Raw genomic sequence first — 24,359 nt, 5'->3', positions numbered from 1 at the left:
GGAGAAATAGAAATTGCATGCCCTAGTTGATAAAATTTCATGGATTCATAATTGGATACTGAAATAAAAAGGAAGTATAAGAGTATATTATGAATAGTTTCAACTTTTAGAGTGTGAAGGCAAGACAATATGGTCCTAAGGGACATATTAAATCTTTTGCTGCAATATTTGATCATCAATTCAAATTTGAAGAATATTTCATAAGGAATTGTGATCATATTCTTGAAATTATGTAGAGGATGAAGAAGTGGAGTATTTTTCTCAACATTGAGAAGCATAGGTTAAATACAAGAATTCCCCATTTTTATGATGAAATTGAGTTGGAGACCATAAGAGTTAATAAATGCATTCAAAATTTTGATCAGTTACATTAGGAGTACATCAAGAAGAAAAAGGGAAAATAAGTTGAGCAACCTTAACCCCCCACCTACCCAAAAAAGGAGAAAATTCCTAATAGGAAGTTCAGCTTCAGAACCCAAGACTAGTATGTTTGAAGAGAACAACACTCCACTAGTTACTTATGATAACTCTAATGAGGAAGAGGTTTTAGAGGAGGTTTCTCACATATTGAAACATATGGATGGCACTAAATTTAAAGAACCTCAAGCTGCACTAGTGTTTAAGGAAGAGATACATGGTTATCTTGCATTAACAACGAAAAATGATACACCAATTGACACTAAGGATGAAAAGGAAGCAATTTCTTAGTGGTTCATTGAGCTAGAGGAATTTACTGGAACATAAGAGTTTAAAGACTTCTAGATCAAGTAAAAAATGAAGGACTTTGATGAAAGGAAAAGACAAGGTTGGAAGGGGTTGATGAGTCTCAACATGCTACTGTAATTCAACAAATGGTTGATGAATTACATCTTTATGATATAAAGTGCATTAAAAAAGAAGTCAAAGAAATTGTGGGAAAAAGTGATATCCTCATTATGCATGACCTAACACTTAAGAATTTTTTCCTATTAGATCAAGTGAGTAAACTGGATGATGCTACTTTTTCCACCGAAATTGAAAGTTCTAAGAAGATAGAAGGGTCAAGGTTTGATCCAAAAATGGAAATATTGGGTACTTGGGTCACTTTTAAAGGTGACAAGCTTAAACTAATTGACATCTCTAGTGAGACATAGTGAATGGAAGTGGTCCAAACTAAAAACAATACTAACCCCTTAGTTTATGCAAATGACTTAATAGAAAGAGTCATGTTCAATAGGATGCAAACGAAATATATGAAGGAGAGAATTGAGGAATTGCAGATAAGAGAAATGGATATGAAGGAAATTATTAATAAGATGTATATGAAAACAAGGAGGTTGGACAATCATCTTAATAGCATAAAATCCCTTTCAGCACTAGGAGCCATTATTATTCACCAACCTACAATTCCTATCATTGAGGCAAAAGAAAAACAAACTAAAGAGGTCAAAGATAGGGACATGCATAAGGAATGCACATATAGAAACCTAAAGGATATTTTGGCATTTAGGATCAAAATGATTATAAGAATTTGGAGTAAAGTGTATGAAGGTTTTCAATTTCTTAATGTGATGATTGATTTCTTCAAAGACAACAAGGCTATATTGATGGAATTGGAAAGGAAATAGAATCTTTCCCAGTGTAAATTAGGTAGGCTATATGAAACAACTAAGAGGGATCCAAATGCTCCTAAGCTAATCAAGGATACTTTTGATGTATTAGAAGAAATTTCCAAATAACTTGGCCCATTTGAAGCCAGAACAACAAAAAATTGAATAATGGGTAGTGATCATTTCCTCTATTGAACATTGTGTCATACTATCCTAGATAGATAGTGATTGTAAGACCAAAATCTTGGAAGAATGGAAGAGTGAAATTATGAGATTTCCCTAAAGGGCCAAGAATCGGTTCAAGGAAAGGAAAATTATCTAGGTAAATAATTTCACAACCTTACTAGATAAGGTCATTTCTTTGGAGAGAAAGTTTGTCAAATTTCAAACTAATGTTTGAGTGGCAATAAGAAAGAAATAGAAAGACATAAAATTTAATTCCTAAGGTTTCCAGATTCACATGGCCCATGCATGTACATATCTCTAAATGGGTCAATGAGTACATGGAAGTATCTGAACTAGTATAAGTGGAAACAATTGATAAAGAGGAGGAGGCCAATTTTAGAGAATGAATGAAAAATAATCCTTGTTAACTTAATCTTTAGTTTATATGCATTAGTATTTAGTTAGTTATGGATAATTATGAAATGAAAATATTTAAAGCTTTATTGCACCCTTTCATTTTGTATAAGGAAAGGTACCAAGATCTCATTTAGAGTAGTTACAACTTAGAAGATACATATAGATTATTTATATAGCTCAACATTTTGAATATATTTCCCTTTTTATGCAATATTATAATTTATAAAGCAGTTTGAACTTTAATATTTGGAGAAATTTCAAGATCTATGCAATCTTCATTATTTCATTGTTGTTCCTTATTTCATATAGAAATATATAAGATACTCTCCTTTGATACTCTATTCAAATATTTGGATGTTCAATAACTCATCTTTCAAATTTTTCCTCTTGAATCTATATTATTGTTGATAGACTGAATTTTGCATATATATACATGTGTGTGTGTGTGTGTGTGTGTGTGTGTGTGTGTGTGTGTATTTTATTATCAAATATTAAAATATTAGGTGCTATGTAATGTTTGTCTAATTGGCCTCCATCACTGGGGTTAAATTCACTTAGACTAGGGTCCATATTCCATAATTTCTCTATATTATAACTAATGGTGTGGATGTTGTCTTCAAGGATTTGATGATACTTTTATTTAGGGTTATCCTCTATTTACCTAGTGATAAAGGACTAGTCTATCTATTATTGAGTTGATCAACAGTTATAATAAGTAAGGTTTTCAATATGATTACCAACATCACACTAAGTCATTGTTACCATCTTTATTACGTTTTTACATCTAAAATGTTTATCTTACCATTCAAAAAAGTATTTAACTTTGCATAATTAATTTCTCCTTGGGGATAATTGGGTATCCCAAGAGAATCAAGCAATAGAAATTATATAAGATATATCAAAAAAATCCCATTAGGTATGCCCACCTAGGTTAGAAAATCTTACAGTGAAGAGGGTTTGGTCTCTAAGTTCAACACTAGTCATTGGCCAAATTGTGTTGGATTACCCAACATTGAGTAAGAAAGGCTCATAGGTTTTCCAACCAACAATTTGAGGATCCAAAAAAATACTCCCCCTAATTTTTTGCTCTCTATTATGTTGTCTTTTCATCTCTTCTTTTCATATTCTCACTCTGATCTTCTTGTATGTCATCTCATAGTTGATTTCATCTTCTTATGCCATCTTTTTCTTCTCCCTTATTCATGTTCTCCCCCTTTCACAAAAATGTTAAAGGTGTAACCTTTAAGAGTAGGTAAATGTAAATTTACAACCTGTCAAAGATAACTTGTAGTTGACCTCTATTGATTCCATGAATTTCTCTCATGTCTTCTATAAATGGCTTAAGGAAATAACCTATCCATGCATATTGGTTATTCTATCAACCAAAGTATTAATTGAATATTCATCTAGTAATTCCAATGCTTCCTTTATTGTCTTTAAATTCTTCTATGTGACCTCCAAGTTAGGGGATAAATATGATTGAAGTTCAAGTATGCTCATCATTCTATTATCTTGTTCTACTTTTAGTTATCACATTTTGTGCATGTTTTTGATGTAGGAGCATCCTGGGTGTAAGAGAAATCTTGCATCAACCAAAAATATATCATTTTAGTTCTTTCAATAATGGTTGTCTTAATGTAGAGTTTTTTTCTATGGAAGCTTGCTACTTATTAAGTCAGTCATATGAGATCCAAATGTCCTAATTTCAGAGGTGGATATTCATCTTAGATATATCAACCTACTAGTTGAGGCTCAATGCCATAACATGCATATTCATGGATATATTGCAGTTTTTTTTTTGCAACTTTGGTATATAAACTTCAAGCTCACCATTGGAGGTCTAAAAGTGGTTGGATGAGGCATGAAAATTGGACGGGTGGGCACTTGCACAAATTTGAGCCTGTAGTTGTAGATCAAGAGCTGAGGTTTTTTAAAAGTGGTTATAATAGCCAATCAGAGGAACAATTCGAGAGTTATGATCTTCCAAAGTTGGACCAACCAAAATTTCCAAAATAAATGCCAAAAATGTATTTGGCTGACTTTATATGTATTTCTAGGGTCTATCAGCCCTAGGTTATAAGTTTGAGTGACTAGAACCTTCCCAGGTGGCATAAAATTTCTTATTTAAGAAATGCCCAAACATTGTCTTGGACAGCCCTAGGTGATAGTTTGCAACTTTGTTTTGCAGATTACTATAATTAAGGAACCCATGTGGGTTAGCATATTTTAATTTTGAATTCTATAATTCTACATTTGCAGAAATAATAAGAAGCCCATATTTTTTTCTCACAAATTGTTGTTGTTTCTTTGTTTCTATCATGTGTTTATGGCATTAAGGGGAGAACCCTTCATCAAGTGGTATCAAAGATAGAGTTCCTAAGTGTGTGGGTAGATAGCCAACTATGAGGTAGTTCATATCAGGCTCATGGTTTGGTCTGAGCATGTAGACAAATTATTGATTGTGAGGCAGTTTGCACTAGCATTTCAGCAGAAGCACAAAAATGAATCCATGAAGAGAGCATGGTGGAAGAGTTGAAGGTGTTACATTTGAGGATTTTAGAAACCTCTAGAGTAAAATGCAAGCAATACAATGGTGCAAAGAAACTCAAGTCTCTTGAGTTGGTAGGTTGAAAACATCATATCCCATCCTCTTTATAGCTACTTCATCCATCCAACTTGCATCTTCAATTGGTCTACCAGTCCATTTGATAAGGTAATCCATGTACACCTACCTCCTAGACCTTTTACCTTCCCTTTTGTCCAAAACATATTCAATGGTGAGTGCCCTTGCTTTGGGGAGAGAGTCTAAGATCTCTTTATCCACCTTGGTTGATTCAATGCCACTGTCTTTAGCCAGAGAACCTTTGTAAGGATATAAGTCAAAGACATTGAATGTGTTGGAGAGCTCTATGTCTGGTGGTAACTCTACTTTATAAGCATTGTGTCCACATTTTTGCAAGATCCTAAAACGGCCTATTTTCCTCATCATTAACTTAGTAAATTTGGCTTTAGGCAGCCTCTCCTTTTTTAGGTTCACCATCACTAAGTCTCCTATTTCAAGCTGAAGTTCTCTCCTCTTCGTATCTACTACTTCCTTATACTTCTTTGTCACCTTTTCTAACATGTCCTTGACTTCTTGATGAATTTCTTTCATAACCTCAAAAAACCGCTTGGTTGAGTGCTTGTCCTCTCCATTGTTTTGATATCCCTAACCTCCATCACCCCTCTTGGATGAGTTCCATAAACAATTTGGAAAGGGCTCAATCTAGTTGTTCTATTTATTGAATCGTTGTAAGAAAATTCAGCTTGTGCTATTATTGTGTCCCAAGATGAACCATGCTCCTGAGCAAGGCATCTTAATAGGTTTCCCAATGACCTATTAACCACTTCCATTTGACCATCTAATTGTGGGTGGAATGCTAATGAAAATGAGAGGTCTGTACCAAATTTCCTCCACAAAGTCCTCCAAAAATGGCCAATGAACTTTGAATCTCTATCAGAGACTATGGATAATGGCAATCCATGTAGTCTTACTATTTCTTTGAAAAATATCCCTGCAATATGAGAGGCGTCATGACTAGTTTTACATGGCAAAAAGTGTGCTATCTTGGAAAATCTATCTACTACAACACACACACTATCATAACCCTACTTTCTCCTTGGAAATCCAAGTATAAAATCCAAACTTACAGCATCCCAGGGCCTATTTGGGATTGGTAAAGGGGTGTACAACCCTACATTGGAAGTCTTCCCTTTTGCTTTTTGATAAATCACACAAGTTTCTACAAATTTCCTTACATCAAAAGGTATTCTTGGCTAGTAATAAAATCTTCTTACCAGTTCAAGTGTCTTATCCACCCCGAAATGACCAGCTAGCACCCCACAATGCTTCTCCTTTATGATATTCTCCCTCATTGATCCTCTAGGGATACATAGTTAACTCCCTTTGAAGAGTAACCCTTCCTGCAACATAAAATCAGCATAAGTATCGTAGTATTGTCCTATCATGTCCTTGCAAACTTGGTAGGCTTCTTTGAAGTCTTCATCACTTTGGTACATGTCTTTGATGGAGTCAAACCCCATATTCTCCAACCTTATCTCTTGAATGGTCAAGTTTCTTCTTCTAAGGGCATCAGCAACTTTATTTGCCACCCCTTTTTTATGCTTAATTTTGAAAGTATATGATTAAAGGTACTCCATCCATTTCACATGTCTATGGCTTAACTTTTCTAGTCTTTTCAAGAAACATAATGCATGATTGTCAGTATAAATAATGAACTCCTTGGGCAATAAATAATGTCTCCATTTTTTTAGAGATTGAACCATGGAATACATTTCTAAGTCATAGGTTGAGTACCTTTGTTTGGCTTCATTTAACTTTTCACTGAAAAAAGCAATTGGCCTACCCTCTTGTCTTATGACTCCTCCCATAGCCCTATTCCTTGCATCACATTCTATTGTGAAGACATTATTAAAATTAGGAAACACTAAAACTAGTTGTTCTGCCACCTTCTTCTTCAGAGTCTCAAAAGCTTGGTCAGCCTCTTGGGTCCACCTAAACTGACACTTCCTTCCACCTTTAATGGTGTCTATCATGGGAGCACTCACATTGCTAAAGCTTCTAATAAACTTCCTATAGAAGCTTGCTAGGCCATGAAATCCTTTGACCTCACTTGTTGTCCTGGGGGTGGGCCAATTCAATATAGCATCCACTTTACTAGGATCCATTTTAAGATTTCCTTTAGAAATAACAAAACCTAAGAAAACCAGCTCTTCTTGCATAAAGACACACTTCTCTAGGTTGATCTTAAGCTTTTCTTCCAACAACCTTTTCAATACTTTTTCTATGTGATCTAAGTGCTCTGATTTTCTTTTACTAAAAATGAGAATATCATCTAAATACACAACAACAAAGTGGTTAATGAAGGGTTTCAGTACCTCATTCATGAGTCTCATGAAGGTGCTAGGTGCATTAGAGAGACCAAAGGGCATCACCATCCATTCGAAAAGCCCCTCATTAGTTTTGAAAGTTTTCTTCCATTCATCCCCTTCTCTCACCCTGATCTGGTGATAACCACTTTTCAAGTCCATTTTGGAGTAGTATTTATCCCTTCCTAGGTAGTCCATTAAGTCCTCCATCCTTAGCATTGGAAACTAGTATCTGATTGTAATCTTGTTGATGGCCCTTGATTCAATACACAACCTCTACGTTCCATCTTTCTTTGGAGCCAATAGGGCTGGTATGGCATAAGGACTAATGCTTCTCCTTATGAACCCCTTACTCAAGATTTCTTCCACTTGTCTAGCCAACTCTTCATTTTGATTTGGTGTGAGTTTGTAAGTAGCCTTGTTCGGGAGTGTGGAGCTTGGTATGAAGTCAATACAATGACTCACTTCCCTAATAGGTGGAAGAGTCTTTGTCTTCCCATCAACAATCACTTCTCTATATTGGCTTAGCAATTCTTGAACCTCCTTGGGTCCCACTATCCTCCATGGCTCTCTCTTATCTTCTTTGTACACTTACTTCTCTACTTGTGGTCTGACCATAATGGCATAGCAGGTGGTGTTCTTCTCTTTAATGGTCCTAAAAAACTCCTTTTCTCCTACCACTAGCATGCTACTAGCTTGAGGAGGCTCTTGTTCTTCTTCTAGCAAAGGTCTCATAGTATATTTCCTTCCATCCTTTGTGATTTGATACACATTGGTCCTCCCTTGATGGTGTGACTCCACATCATACTGCCAGGGTCTCCCCAACAATAAATGGCATGCATCCATGTTATTTACATCACATAAGATCTTATCATGATAGTCCCCAATCCTAAACTCAACATATACCTGTTCATTCACTAAGGCTTGTTGTTCTTTGTTCAACCAAGACACTTTGTATGGGTTAGGATGAGGCATTCTTTTCAATCCAAGCTTTTCAACCATAGAAATAGATGCTAGGTTATCAGTAGAACTAGAATCAACCATAACCTTACACACTTTACCTTTCAATTTGTAGGTGGTTTTAAACAAGGTCTTCCTTTGTGGTGGCTCCTCGACTTGAGGATTCTTTAACAAGGTCCAGTTGAACATGAGGGACTCTCCTCGCTCTGGGTCTACAACTCCTCTTTCTTCATAACTACTTTGGGCGTCCTCCTCATGAGTCAAATTGACTCTTCTTTCATTCCCATGCTAACTATTCCCTTTTTCAGGACATCTAGAGGCCTAGTGTCCTACTTGGCTGCAGTTGAAACATCTTCTAGTGAACATCCCTAGTGTCCTTCCTCCTATCTCACCTCTTCCATTTCCCCTCCTTCCTCTAAAACCTCCCCTTGAACTTGATTCACCTTCTACATTCTCCTTATTGTTGGATTCCTCTTAAGATTTGAAAAATCCTCTCCCACTGGTTCTTCCTCTACCTCTGTTGTTGTTGGCTCCCCTTGATTTTTTTTGGGAATCACCTTTCCTTCTCTATTTTTCCTCTATCTTCAGTTCCATTTGAAAATAAGAGTGTGCTGATTTTGGTTTAAAGAGGACCAACTCATCTTGAATTGAATACTTAAGGCCACTTAAATATCTTGCCAATTTCTACTTCTCTATCTCAGTCACCTTGGCCCTCAAGGTAAGTTTATGAAACTCCTCAGTATAAGTACTTACATCCATGTCCTTTTGTCTTAAACTCTGCAAATTTTGGTGTACTAGGACTTCATAGTCCTCAAGGATGACTTGCCTCTTCATCTCCATCTTCATTCTCTTCCAGGTTGTGATGACTTCCTTCCCTTCATCCAGCCTCTCAGTTTGAAGCAAGTTCCACCAACTCAAAGCAAACCCTTTTCATCTTTGCTTTGGCTATCTTCACCTTCTAAGATTTAGGGATATTATCACATTCAAAGTGATTGTCCAAAGCTTCATTCCAGTCCATACACTCCTCCAGATTAAGCTTTCCACAAAACATAGGGATCTCAGTCTTGATGTCCCTTCTTCCTACCCTTTCAAGGGCTTCCAACATGACTCTCTGGTCCTCTAGTAAATTTTGCCTAACTATATCAAGCTCTGGTCTATTACCTTCTTCCTTTTCATTCTCAGAGTCATCAAAAAACCCTCTATTCATCTTGCCCCTCAACTTTTCTATCTCCCTTCTCATCATCCTATTTTCTTCTCTTATGGCTCTACTTTCAGCCATCTACTCATTGACCAACTTGGTTAATTCAGCATTAGTTACTCTTAGAGTGATCTCCCTCTCTTCCTCATTTTCAGACATGTTTCCTTCTACCTTAATCTCCAACCAAGATCTTAGTGGCTCTGATACCACCTGATCTAGAGCTTGCAGCAATCCACCATTAAAGCCTTTCAAAAGCCTTCCTCAAGTCCAAGACAAGACTCTAGGAACAATTTTTGTTCCTTAATCTCATGGATACACCTATCCACTAATTTTAATACCTCCAACTTGATTCCTAGCTGATCACCTTCCCAATTAATTTGGCTTTGCCAAACCCAAATTTCCAACTAGGCTTACCAATTCTTATAGCCTACCTAACTCTTATTTTGGGTTTATCATAGATCTTTAGCAAGTTCTCTAGGATTTTCTACACAATGTTAGACTCCCTTCAGCATACCATAGGACCCCACAGATTTTGGAAATAACTTAGTCCTACTCCCCCAAACTTCTCTAAGTCACCTAGGCCTAATTGGCTAGATTAGTCTAGGGCTAGTGATGAAATGGCTAAGGAGGGTTCCCAAGTCCAAAATCCTTCTTGGTTATCCTATACTACTTCTTCACACTATAGAACCACCTTCAAATTCATTAGCAATACCAAATCTCTGACTATCTATGCCTGGTCTATCATTCTTAATCAAGCACATGACCATGCTTGATTTAGGGCCGGCTCAAAAGTCCCTTTCTCCTTATCAAATCTTCTCCAACTCCTTGAATCATCACAAATAGAGTCCTAACTTTCATTTCTCCAAGTTTGAGTGAATTCCACTAAAGAAAACACAAGTTAGGAAGACATGACAGTGTTATCTACAAAAATTGGGTTGTCTCGGATCACTGTGACAAAACTTACAATAACTTTCAAATAAATGAACCAAATAATGTCAAACAAAGACAATTTTTCTCTACATTTTTTCCTTCCATAGAATCAAACACTCTGCAATTGCAACCTAACTGTATGGGGCCATATGGGTGTTTGCAATACAAAAATTTCTAGAAAATAAAGGAATGCTTATTGTTCAACTCTGAGTCATGTTCTTACATGCCTCCCCTGAGAGGAATCACACATCATTTAAATGATTCATGGCCATTGGAAGCCTTCCAAGGCTGTCGACAACTAATTTGCAACTATTCCTCCTACCCAAGCAATTTTCAAAGGTGTTATGCAACTTTCTACATCTTTTTTTTGCAACTTTTTGCAAACTTTAAAAAAAGATGTCTTTAAGCCCTACAATCGCACTCACACATAACTAAAACATCTTAAAGGCATTACAAAACACAAAACTACACCTATTATGACTCTCGGGTTACAATTGGTCACTTGATTTATAACCACACCAAAGTGCCTTGTACCCTTACAGCTGAGTCCTTTATTTCAAGTATGGTTAAGAAAAACTCTTTTCTATTATTTTAACCTACTAGACATCTTGAATTTATGCCTAATATTTTTAGCTGCCCTGCACCATATCTAGAGAATTCTAATTTTGGTGAAGCATGGAAGCATTGTACAAAACTTTTTACTCTTGATAGAACAAAGTGGTTTAATTACATAATACAAGATGGTATTTGTTCAAAGGAAGTTAGTTGTGCATTCCAAGAAGTTCAATGGGAGAGAATCTCATCAAGGAGAAGAAAAATGGAGGGTTGGATGGACACTTTGGTAGAGATAAAGAAATTATTTTGGTTGCTAGGAATTATTACTGGCCACAATTGCAGCAAGTTGTGAAGAAGTTTATGTAGAGTATATCAGATGGCGAAAGAAGTGAAGTAGAATATAGGGTTGTATCAACCATTACATCTACTAGAGAATTCATGGGAGGATGTCAGCTTGGATTTTGTTCTTGGATTACCCAGGACTCAGTGAGGGCATGATTTTATTTTGTGGTGGTTGACTAATATTTCTCATTGGGGACAATCCATTAGGTACAGTATCTAATATAATATTATAAAACTCTCCCAACATATCTACAACCTCTACAGGTACCTCCTCTACTTCTTCTTTACTATCTTTTGAATTATAGAAAAACACATATGCTCATGCTTCATACCTTTGAGAAACTCTTTTCCATCAGCAAAAAATATTCTAGCAACACTACATACCTTTTCTTCTTTATCTTTCAAAAGATTCAACTTATGTTTCACACCATCCTTGGTCAAAGTGTAGGTATTTGCTTGCCAATTGTGTACAACATGCCTATCAAATTGCCATGGCCTACCCAAAAACATATGGCATATGCCCATAGGTATGATATCACATAGTACCTCATCCTAGTAGCTTCCAATCTTGAACTTCACTGAGCATTGTTCATTGACCATAACCTTGTGGTCATCTTACACCCAAGCAATATGGTATGGACGCAAGTGTTTCTATCTCTTTAGCTTCAACATGGTGACCATCATTTCTATCATGATTTTTTAGTACTTCCACCATCAATGATCACATCACAACACTTATCTTCACATTTGCACCTTGTGCGAAATAAGCATCTTCTTTGATCAGGTTCATTCTCACCACTAAGTAGGACTCTTCTATTAACTAGGATTTCTTCTCTCTTAGCATCTTCAAAATGTGAGGATCTAGCATCTTCATCAACATGTGCAACTTTGGCCTGGCCTTCTATTCTTTGTTCTGTCCTTCCTTGGTGTTGGGTACATTTAAATGCTCTATGCCTTTCTTCATAGTGAAAACATTTCCCACAGAAGCCTCCTCTTCCAAATCCTTGTCCTCTGCCTCTTCCTCTCTAATCTCTATTATTTTAATCATGGAAATTATTGGAATTGTTTCCCCTCTAGTTTTGACTACTACTTCTAGCCTCATCCTTGTTCTTTTGATCATCATTACGTCCTCCATAAGATTGTCTGCCAGATCTTCCACCGTGACCTCTTCCACTATTATTGTTGTCAAACTTCTTGCTCAGTTTCTCCTCAACTTTTAGGGAAGATTAGTATGCCTCCTCAATACTATTCATTCAAACTAGAATCATCTTGTCCTCAATTCTTGGCCTTAACCCATAAAGATAATAGGCCACTTTCTCCTTATCAACTTCTACATGGTCGGTTCTAATGAGAACTTCGTAGAACTCTTCGATATACTCTTGAACATATTTTCCTATTTACTTCAACCCTTGCATTTTCTTCAATAGGTCAAGCTTATAATCCACTAGAATAAATTATTGCTTTAGTTTAGCTACAATTCATTCCCATCTGGTGATTTTTTCCTTTCCCTTTCTATTTCACTCCAACTAAACCTCCTACCATAGGATCTTCACATGTCCCTTCAATTTTGCCTTCACAAACTTGACCCTATTAGGATCTTCAATAACTTCATACTCAAAGTACTCCTCTAGTTGATCGATCCAATCAATCAGCTCCTATGGATTAAGATTTCCCAAAAATGTGGGAACTTCAAACTTAAGTCTTTTTCTAATCTTTGAGATGGCCCTAAAAAGCCTCTCTTCCTCTAGGTTTAGAGTTGTCTCTACTCTAACATTTTCTTCTACTTCATCCTCATCCTCACTTTCATCTCTTACAGGAATATTTATTACTCTGTGCATTTTTTCTTTCAATGCTTGCATTTTTCTTTGGAGGGCTAAGAAACCCTCAAGTGTAACACCTACAACTCTTCTGTTACACTCTCTTTGTGGAGGCATTTTTGCACTTTCACTCAAACCCTAGTGCAAACTACCTCACAATTGGTGATCTATCTACACACTCAACCCAAACCACATTCTTGGTGTGAATTGCCTCATAGTTAGTGATCTATCCACACACCCAAGAAATTTTACTATGATACCACTTGATGAAGGATGCTCCCTTTAAAACCATAAACTCATAATAGAAAAAAAGAAACAATAGCAAATACAAGAATAAAATATAGACTTCTTGTTTTCTTCGTAAATGCAAAATTATAGAATTCATAAGTACAATATGCTAACCCACATGGGTGCCTTCATTATAGTAATCTGCAAGACTAAGCTACGAACTACTACCCAAAGTTATCTTAGACAATGTTTGGGTCTTTCTTAAATAAGCAATTTTATGCTACCCGGGAAGGTTTTAGACAATGAAATTTAATACCTAGGGCCAACAAACCCTAACAATAGATATAGAGTTAGCTAAATACATCTTTGATAAATTATTTTAGAAATTTTGGTAGCTCAACTTCGAAATGCCATAACTCTCAAACCATTTCTCTGATTGACTATTATAACTACTTTTTGAAAATGCCAACTCTTGATCTATAGGCTTAAAATTGTGCAAGCGCCCTTCTATCAAGTTTTTGGACCTCATCTAGGAACTCTAAGGCCTCCAACAATGACCCTGAATATTTTTTTACAAATATTTCTACACAAAATCTGTAATAACTTCTTTAATACTTATCCTTGAGCAAAGAGATTTTTATGGTAGGCTTACAGCTCTAAAATGAAACTTCATGTAAAAAATGATAACATTATGAGCTCATATGAGAAACTTACTAAAAATAGCAAGTTCCCACAAATAGTAACTACCTTGTCTACTAGTCCTTATTAAAATAGAAAATATTGAAAAGATAATATTTTTTAGGTGATGCAAGATTGCTCTTACACCTAGGATGCTCCTACATCAAGAATATGTTACACTTAGTGATAATAACTTTTTGTACATGCAATATTATGACAAGAGAGCTTAGCTACATCATCATCAAAATGTCTTCTTCACATCCTCAACCTCAATTCTTAAAATAACAATTATGCTAAGAGATATAACAAGTTTTCTAGAACATGCCTCTGTAATATCTATCTCTGAATAGTCATCATCAAAACTTACATAAAATTTTCCAGACTTAATATTTCTTCACCTAACATTAACTGCATATACTAGATACTCAAAAGTATCTCCCATAACCCTAGATAGTGATAATACTCAACTAGTTGTCTATACCAACTTGATCTTATTGATCTCAGATTAGTTTTGACAAGTGAGTGTCAACACACTTAAGCCATTTACTTAGTTCATGTCTAACTAGTAATACATGTTCAGCACAACATATAAATATTAGACCATGTTGAATTGAAATGAGTGTCGAGTCACTCAAGTGTCGAGCAGATAGTTCATGCTGAATGATTTAGGAGTTGAGTAAACAATGGATGTCGAGTAATGCATGAGTCAAGAATAGAAATACAATGCATGCCAAGCATTAGTGAATTCATATGACGAGTGACACAATTTTGACATATTTGTTTGTAATGGCACAAATAACTATGTAAAGAATTTTTAAGCTGACTTAAGGATAGATTATGATCTTTTGAAGATAAGGAAAAATATATATTTGGATTCTCTATGTAATTACATGCAGCCAATTAGAAAATAGGAAGGTTTAAGCCACTAGATTCTTCTTAAGGAGGACAAATTCCTAAACTCTTTAACAACGAGTGATCAAATTGGAAGAGTGAACAAGATAGTTTGCAAAGCATTCAAAGTGACTCAGAAGTAAGAGTGAATTGTAGAATTAGTTAGAGAAAAATAGAGGATAGAGAAAAGGATGTAGCATTATATATATTTTATCATGAAGGATCAATTAGACATTGAGTAGAGGTGATCTGTTATCAAGCAAGAAAGTGTCAATCATAGGATCTATTATGAGACATTTTAGAAAGTGATTTCAATTAAATATCTTAACAAAGTAGTCCTAATAGGTTGTATGAAATCCTTTAACAAAGTGTTTACTTAATTGTAAGTTGAAGTCCTCTAACAAGGCACACTTCTAACGGGGTATTAAAATCCTCTAACAAGGTAAGACCTAACAGTTTGTGTAAGCCTTTAATAGGGCAGGCCTTTTATAGGGTAGACCATGATTCATGGTCAAATCATTGTAACCTCCATTTGATACATTTTATTGCTTCAGTAGTGAAGATTTATGGGTGTCATCCCCACTCTAGTTTTACCTTCTCAATTGGAGGGTTTCAAGGTAATCATATCTAGTGTTATGTGTGTGTTTGATTACATGTTTACATAATTTAGATGCATATGCTTTACATATTATTTCAACTTATTTGATAATGCATGTGATGAATGTGAATGGTGAAATTATTATGGGTCCAAGTTCAAACTCTTGATTCACCCCCCACCCCCTCTCTAAAGTTTACTCTCTTCCCACTTGTAATTCCAACAATTGGTATCATAGCCTAGTTCTTTGAAAATGGATCTTTTTAGCTTAGAGGAAAGATTTTGAAATGGAATTCTACAAGTTGGGAAAGACTATTGAGAATCAAGAGATTGAAATACATCTCATACCACATCAACCAAATGAGCCAAGAGAGGAACTAAAGAGATTTCTATTATAGAGAATGACACACTATACAAAGAGATAGACACTACCAAGCTATTTGTAGATGCAAACACTAATGAATTTGATGCACTAGTTATAGATCTAATAGAAAAGAATAGAATCCAAGCTAAGGAGATCAGAAATCTCAAGCTAGAGCAAGAATCACAAGCTATACTACTATGTGAGGTGACTAAACAAAAGAAGAAAGTCATGGAAGAAAAAACCATGATTGAAGAAGATAGAAGAGTTCTAGAAAATATATTGGAAAAGAAGTCAATAGAGTTAACCAAGATCTCCAACATGCAATTGGATACTCTAAATCAAATTATGAATGCCAACTATGAATTGAATGTCAAGGACATTGAGATAACTACATTAAAGCTATAGAATGAACAATTGCAGAGTGACCTAAAAAGAGAAAAGGAAGTTGTTGAAAGTCTGAACAAGCCAAATGAAGCCATCAAATACTTTGAACAATTATTGAAATTCTCTATATCCAATAATGATACATCAGGATTGGGCTACACAAGCATTGAAGAAGGAGAATCATCAAAAGTTGCTGAAGAAAGGAACATAAAAGTTAAGAACTCCAAACCTACTTTTAATAATTTTGGAAAGAAAGGACATATTGCTAATGTGTATAGGAGCAAGAATACAAATTAGAATGTCAAGCCTAAGAACATGACTCATTTTCATACGTGAAACAAGCAAGTTCATCAAGCACATGAATGCAAAACTAGAACCATGCATAAGAAAAGATTTCAAGGATATTGCTACAACTATCAGAAGTATGGAAATAGAGCCTTTGAATGTAGATCCAAATCCATGTGGTCATCAAACAAGCCAAAAAAGGTAATAAATTATGGGAACTATTATAATTGGGATTATAATACAAGATATAGCTATCACTATTGTCAAAAATATGGACATATTCCTGAGAAATATATTAGGACACATTTTAGTGGCAACTACAAAAGGTGGTTGAGTCAAACTATATGTTTTAGTTGTTTGAAGATTGGTCACATCAGTAAGCATTGTCCAACTAGGTCCAAGGCACAAAGTTTTGAATTTGATAAAGGCAAAGGAAAGGTAGATGTTGAACACACTAAAGATGAGATGAACAAGACATGAAAAAAGAAGAATGACTGCAGCACATCAAATGAAGAAGGAATCACTTCACCCAATGGGTCAGGTGATTACACCTCATCAAACTAGGCAATCAAGAGGTATGTGGGACTAATATTCAAGTATTATATCATACATCAGTTCTAAAGGAGATAGTACTAAAAATACTACATTATCATGAATAAAGATGCAAGATGTTGTTGAAAATTTAAATTAAATCCTTAAGTTTTTCATGTTGTTGTCGAGCATGAAATGTTTCTTATGTGTGCCAAGTGGAATGTTAGTTGATGTCAAGCTACCAGACTATCTAGTTGATGCCAAACTCATAGTAGCTATCGAGTGATGGAAATATAAAATAGATATCGAGTGATTTTGAAAATGGTCAATGTCGAGCTTACAACTATGTAAGCACTAAGCATTAAATGCAAAGTTTTTGAAGGATATATGATCAATTTCTACTCATTATTCATCATTTTGAATTCAAGCAAGAGCAAGTGGAGCAAAAGGTGAGTTAGAAACTTTTCTAAAGCATCTACAGAGAATTTGGCTATGATCTTACACTAGCATATAGATTTCACAACGTATTTATCATAAATCGAACTACACAGTTTTATCTTGCAAAAACCCTAGATTGATAGAATGGCATCTAGTTCAAAAAGCGTTGAAGGGAAGGAAGTTTTGAATGTTTATCTTGTCAGTAATGAAGTTAAACAACCTATTTTTCAAGTCATCCCTTACATAGCCTATAAACAAGATTCTTCTAGCACTTTGTCAATGATCCCGTCAAACATTAGTATGGTGCAAGATGTTAGGAAGTGTTACAATTGTAAAATAGGAGGTATAGGAGATATGAAAATTAGAGATGTATATAAAAAATTATGTGAGAATGGTGTTCTGAAGGAGGAATACAAAATTTTTGAGAAAAAGGGTTTAACATGAGCCCTAGATTTTCCAAATGTGTTTAAAATTGAGTGAATAAGAATTATTTTAATTAGAATTCATGACAATTCTTTATGGTTAGAAGGAGGACCAATCAAGATCACCAAGAGGATAATTCATAGGATAACTAGTTATCCAACCCTAGATTAGCCAAAAACACTTAGAAGTGACTCCAAGGAAGTGATTGAGAAGAACACTAGAGCAGTTTTGAATAAAAGAGGTATGACTATAAATGCCATCACTGATCCACTACTAAACATTGTTGTAAGGGTAATATCTCATAAGTTGTATCAATCTACTAGATTGAATAGTTGACCCTACATAACTATGGATGTTGGCTATAATATTGTAAATAAAAATCATACATATGATCTGGCAGAGTTACAACTACAACAATTGATGGAAAATCTTGGAGCTATCAAGAAGACCAAGAGTGCTTAATGCAAATTTGGTTCAATTCAAGTCTGCATATTCTTTTATGTGCAGAATACATTTCCCTCTTTTGGTATTGTACGATGGAAGACCAATAAGTCAATTGTAGTGTAGATTAATGAATTCATTAAATAGATGGGAGAAACTTTTGAGACCTTGATGACAAGTTACATTGAAGATTTTAAGAAATCAATGAAAGAAAGAATGAGGGTACCAATTTCTTTGGTTGAACAACATTATAATGACATGTTTTGTTGTTGATGATGATTACACTTTTGTGCAAGCTACCATACCAAGGGTAAAATGGTTAATGCCACTTGGGTATGAAATTAATGTTGATGAAGCCTTAGCAGCCATCACTACATTTCTAGCAGAAGAAATTGATAAAAGTACAAAGATATTTGGCAACTATGAAATGGTAAAATCAGAGATTACCATGGAGTTGAAAACTGCCTCCACACTCAAGAAGAAAGATAAGTTGGACAAGAAGCTAAAAGATAAATTTGGAGGAGCAGAGGAAGAGGAAGAGGAAGAAGAAGAAGAGGATGAAGAGGAAGAACAAGCACAAGCACAAGAACCTCTTGCATTGACTCAAGGCATGGGAGAGGATAAGGAGGAGGAGGAAACTAAAGGTGTAGAGAGAGAAGAAGTTGAGGAAGCACCTACTCCTATCGAGTCATAGAAGAGAAAGGAAGAGGCCCTATGGAATCCTAAATCTACCCACAATGTGCTCATATAACCTCATAATAGGTGTAAGAAGAATCTTTGAGATCCCGATGTCTCTAAGATGTTGAAAGAGAGCTGCCTGAGGAACATAGTCGAAAGCTTTCTAGAAGTAAAGAAAACAATAATAAACTTTTGCTGAGTAGTGGGGAGCCTCCTCGATGTAGGCTTGTAAAGTCAAAATGTGATTAGTGGTCTGAAAATTTGAACAAAACCTAGTTTGACTTCTAGCCTAACAATGTTGTTGATCGAGCTCACTAGACATGATACCGTTCAACACAATTGCATAGAGTTTGGCGAAGGTATGCCCAGCCATGATGGTCCTGTAGTTTTTGCGGTCAAAGACTGGCCCATATTTATAGATCAAATAGATAATATGTCATGACCAAGAGATGGGAAAGATGACACAAATCACTCGATTAAAGAGCACTGTAAGAAAGGGACCTGAGATAGAGATACCCAACTTGAAGAACTTAGCTTGAAATCCTTCATCATCTGGAGTTTTGCTATTGTTCATAACTCTAACTACCTGACTAATGTGGGAGAAGGAGAAGAGGTGACAATGAGTGGGGGGAGGATGAGATGGAGAGGGGGTTGGCCAAGAATATCATAGAGCATGGAAGTGGAGGAGGCAAGGGAGTGAAAGTCCATAATAGAGGGAGGGGGGTGTGGCGAGGAAACATGGTGCACCAAAAGAGCTTTGGGGACTAGAAGAACATGGCACAAAGAGACTTACACTACATTAAAGTGAACTTTCATTTCTTATGGTAAAGAAAGCAATGGTAGTCAAGCCTCAACTGAGAGGAAGAGGAGGAAGAAGTAGTGGGTGGAGTAGAGAAAAGCATGCAATAAAAGGATTTGAAATCCTTATCAAACCACTAATTCATGGGGCAAGACCTATGAGTGGGATGAGGGGTGAGCAAGGAGGTGCAGTGGGGAATGGAGAGAAGAGTAGACTCCTACAAGGTGTATCCAAGTAAGTGGAACATGGAGGTGATGTCCCCAGAGTTGGGGAAGGTGTCTTGGAGGAGAAGTCATCTGAGGTGATGGATGAAGAGCTCTATGTCACCATCAGAGAAATGAAATGAAGTGCAAGCATGGTAGGAGGGAAGAGGGGGGAAAGAAGAAGCAGATAAGAAAGGAGGAGAAGGTGTCAAGGGTCCCTAAAGGGTAATGATAAGGAGGGCATGGTTAGCCAGAGGAAGGTGAGAGATGGTAAAGTGACAAATTAGAGGGATGAAGAGGCAGTAGAGAGAACATAGTCAACAACACTAGCACCACCACCATGTGGTCAACAAGTGAAGAGTTTGGATCCAAGAAAGCAAGAGAGTCCATTCAAGATCACTGAGTCAAAAGACTCACAAAGCTGTAACAAATTATGACCATATGTAGTGAAGGGCCCCTGGCAATCCTCGGAGAGCTGAAGCAGACCCATAGAACTAGGAAAAATCCAAATCCATGGGATGATTAAAAGCTGCATTAAAAAGATTTTTCTTTCTTACATGAAAAATAAAAATCAATACTTTGTGTTTCTCCAACCAAACCCATGTACTAAATCTGAATAGATGAAATATATTCAATTATTCTCTGTTCAGAGAGTGTCGATCACTTTCCCCATTCTTCAGATATATTGACCAGCACTATCTTGCACTCTACCTTTACAAGACCATGCGGCTTCATAAGAACACTATACAACTCCAACTTTACTTGACATCAACCCCTACACAACTGATCACCTCTTTCTTTAGTCCTACAGTCTTTGCCTAAGGATTGAAGCAACCTCCCTATACTATAGACCTTGTAGAGATCACACTAGGCAGAAACCTTCCAGAGTACTTGATTGTTCTAATGCTCACCTTTCCATTATGGATGATTACTTCTCGCCTATGAGGAGTTCTTAGTTGTTGTTATTCCTTTTCTTGGTTCTTTTGTTGTTTTTCTTTCATGTTCTTTCTGTAGATACCATTTGGTGCTCCCCCCTACTGTTGTTGCCCTTTGTACTATTTCTAGTCCCTTGGACCCTCGTTGGTCTCTTGTTGGACATTAATAAATTTATCTTATCTTATCTTATCTATATTTCATTGAATCTGCTATCAACATCTATATTCAAAATAAGGGATTGATATCCATAATAAATAAAATATATATTTGCAGCCCACTTTTAACATACCCAATTAAATAGTTCAATATCAATATAAGCATTCAAATTAATCAATAACCACATTGATTATGAAGACAACATGATCAATGTGAAGTAAAGATTGCATCTTAATCCCACAGTCACTTATGCCCATGAACTGTTATCAATCAAATGGAAACAAGAATCAGTTATCAATCAAATAGAAAAAAGACAGTTAAACCATATATTCACTTTCATTCAAAAAATAGTGTAAAGGAATGATTCTTGATTTCAATCAAACTAGTAATCACTTCATTTATCGATCCCAAAGATATCAATGTAGAATCATAATATTATGAAACTTGGATGTTGCAACTCAAAAATTGAAAGGAGAATGATTTAAAAGCTTGCTCTAAATCTAAATCTAAAATTAAATTCTAGCATTCCCATTCTTCTAAATAATTGGTCTTGACTATTGCAATCAGAGGGCTAAATATGAATTTACACTGTTTTCTCCCCTCTTAACTATATCTTTTCAAAATAACTCTAGCCTCATAGAGTACCCATACATGAGAGAGATGCAAACTCCTATAGTTACCAATCCTTGTCTATGCTACCACATTTTGTCAAATAGTTACCATGCCTCATCTATTCCATGTTCTATTAAAAATCTCAATCAAAAAGACTGCATAGCAATTTTTCTACAATATGTAGAGTTATTAATTTTAGAAAGTTGTCTCAATAAAATGTCTTAGTTATACCTACACTACTAGTCCTCTATATTCTTTCTGATTATAATGTCCCTTTCTAAATATCCAGAGCAAATAACTTTAAGATTTATGATCCTAAAACTAGATAATACAAATATAAATTTCATTTATAATATTTGGGTCTATTTGTATCCAAGATCCAAATCAGATTATAGATAATATTGCACCATTTTTCTTTGATTCAAATCGAACTATAAGACATATTAAAATTCTTCTACATCTTCAACATTTAATAAAGAGGAAAGATAGAACATTTTGCTTCATTTTTCTCTGTAAACATAGAAATAGAGTAACAACTAAAGAGCTCAATAGTGGAGAAAATGACTCTCCTATTACTATGAATTCTTATAATCATTTCTACAAAGAGATTATCCTATAGGGCTTCATAGACTTTCTGAGGATGCTCTTGGGTCGTTATCTATGTATGGTAGACATTTTTTGTTGCTGTGTGAGTCCTCTAATTTGGTCATCCTAAATGGCCTCTCCTGTGTCCCTAGTTCTGATCTTTTCACATGTTGGCCTCATGGAGGTGGTGCTAGTGTCGTGGATTATATTCTTGCCCATCCTTCCTTCATCTCTTGTATTCACAGTTTCATTACCCGGCGCCTTCCCCTTGTAGATCACTCTCTTCTTAGCATGCATTGTAGCCTCTCCCCTCTCTCTATGCCCTCACTCATGTCACCTCTTCATTCTTCGATGACTGCTCTTTTGCCCATTCACTTCCATTTTATTGAGGGTGATTGCAAGCTCTTCTCTGCTCACCTTTCCAAACTCCGTAACCCTTCAGATTTCTCTGACTCATTTGAAACCACCTCCATGTTTGACTTGCTCACTTCGGCGATCTTTGATTTGGCCACCCTTTCCATCCCTCATTGCCCTCCATTGCTCCTTTGCAATAAATGATGTAATACTTGCCCCATGAACTAGTGGTTTGATTCAGATTGCAAATCCCTTCATCGTGTTATGTGCTCTACTTTTGAGGCTCACTCCAGTGACTTTGCTAGCATTTTCTCATCTTATCTGCACTTAATTTGGAAGAAGAAGTGTAATTTTACTACCTCCAAGTGTAAGTCTCTTTGCTCCACTCTGATTTGCAATCCCTAGCTCTTTTGGCATACTCTTTTCCCCCATCATCCCCCTCTACCTTCCACCCTTGAATTTCACTCCCTTGCATCGCATACCATGGCTCTTTATGATATTCCTGGGCAGCCCTCCATTCACCCCCCCTCACCTCCTGTCATCCGCCTTTTCACCGTTTCCCATGTGTTTGAGGCTATCAGATCTATGAAGTGTAGTAGAGCTACTGACGAGGATAGTTTTTAGGCTAAGCTTTTCAAGTTTGGTTCCTTTGTTTTGGGTCCCTATCTCTCTATTCTTTTTAATAGAGTGATCCATACTAGGTTTCTGATTTCTTGGTCTAGGCACTTGATTCATCCCATTCATAAGACCAGGCCTGTTTCTGATCCGAGGAACTACATAACCATCATGATCGGGCATACTTTTGCCAAAATTTATGTCATTGCTCTGAATAATATGTTATCTATGGAACTTGATAGGATTGGTTGTAGGGCTAGAGGACAGGCAGGCTTTCAGACTGATTATCAAACTATGGATCATATCTTCACTTTACGGGCTATTATTGAGGAGGCTAGACACAAATCAAAAAAAAATTATTGCTGCTTTGTTGATTTTTGTAAAGCCTTTGATTCTGTTCCTAGGGTGGCTCTATTTGAGAGACTTAGGGAGATTGATATTTCTGAGATGCTACGTATTGCTATTATGAGACTATATGAGATTGTGGTTGGCAGATTCCAGACTCCTAATGGCTTCTCAAATCCTATCCACAGTACTATTGGGGTTAAGCAGGGTTTTCCTCTCTCCCCAACTTTATTTGGGTTATATATTGATGAGCTTGAGGACTTCCTCTTGAAGTCTTTGCTCCTGAGTGATGGTTGTTATCTTTATTAGGTTTTGATCTCGATCCTCCTCTTTGCAGATGATATTGTTCTCCTTGCATCCTCTCCTAACGGGTTATAGAGACTTCTTGATAGATTGGCTTTATTTTGTGATCAGAGACAACTAGTCGTTAATTTGGGTAAGACTCGGGTCATGGTCTTTAATTGTTTAAATACTTCTCATCTCCGCTTCATATTTTAGGGCTAGGAGATTGAGATTACTTCATCCTATTTATATCTGGGTATTTTGTTTGCTGGACCGCGATTCAGTATGAGACCTACTATTCAGCCCAGAGTTAATAAGGGTATGGGTTCTCTTGCTTTGCTTGAGAAATAGTGTTTCAAACATCACTTCCAGGATACCCCACCTAAGCTATCTCTCCTTGATGCCCTTGTTCGATCGACTGTTCTTTATGGCTCTGTGGTTTGGGGCCATTCTCTCCTTAGCTCAGATTGGGCATTGATTGAGTGGGTTTATACTTTATTTTTAAGGCACATCATCAGATGTCATAGATCTACTCCCCACAGTATCATTCTTGCTGAGTTTGGAGCTCATCCTTTCAGACTCGCAGCCTTCTTTGACTTAGTATGGTTTCTTCATTGCCTTCGTGGGTTCGCTG

This window comes from Cupressus sempervirens, chromosome 8 (genome assembly GCF_028749045.1).
Source record: "Cupressus sempervirens isolate cs-2001-9-10 chromosome 8, ASM2874904v1, whole genome shotgun sequence".
NCBI lineage: Eukaryota > Viridiplantae > Streptophyta > Pinopsida > Cupressales > Cupressaceae > Cupressus > Cupressus sempervirens.
The sequence above is the reverse complement of the archived record's forward strand: the minus strand, read 5'-3'. Positions refer to the sequence as shown.